We start from the raw sequence: 766 nt of genomic DNA, 5'->3' as shown, positions 1-766 counted from the left end.
CACCATTCCTACCCTGCTATCAGTCTGGCACCACCAGTTCTATCCTGCTATCTGTCTGGCATCACCATTCCTACTCTGGCCTTATATCTGTCTGGCACCACCATTCCTATCCTGACATCTGTCTAGCATCACCATTCCTATCCTGACATTTGTCTGGCACCACCATTCCTACCCTGCTATCAGTCTGGCACCACCATTCCTACCCTGCTATCAGTCTGGCACCACCATTCCTACCCTGCTATCTGTCTGGCACCACCATTCCTATCCTGACATCAGTCTGGCACCACCATTCCTATCCTGCTGTCTGTCTGGCACCACCATTCCTACCCTGCTATCTGTCTGGCACCACCATTCTTATCCTGACATCTGTCTGGCACCACCATTCCTATCCTGACATTTGTCTGGCACCACCATTCCTATCCTGATGACATCAGTCTGGCACCACCATTCCTATCCTGACATCTGTCTGGCACCACCATTCCTACCCTGCTATCTGTCTGGCACCACCATTCCTACCCTGCTATCTGTCTGGCACCACCATTCCTATCCTGACATCTGTCTGGCACCACCATTCCTACCCTGCTATCAGTCTGGCACCACCATTCCTACCCTGCTATCAGTCTGGCACCACCATTCCTAACCTGCTATCTGTCTGGCACCACCATTCCTATCCTGACATCTGTCTGGCACCAAGATTCCTATCCTGACATCTGTCTGGCACCACCATTCCTATCCTGACATCTGTCTGGCACCACCATTCCTATTC

The sequence above is a fragment of the Littorina saxatilis genome, linkage group LG5 (genome assembly GCF_037325665.1).
Source record: "Littorina saxatilis isolate snail1 linkage group LG5, US_GU_Lsax_2.0, whole genome shotgun sequence".
Taxonomy (NCBI): Eukaryota; Metazoa; Mollusca; class Gastropoda; order Littorinimorpha; family Littorinidae; genus Littorina; species Littorina saxatilis.
This window is presented reverse-complemented; position numbering follows the sequence as displayed.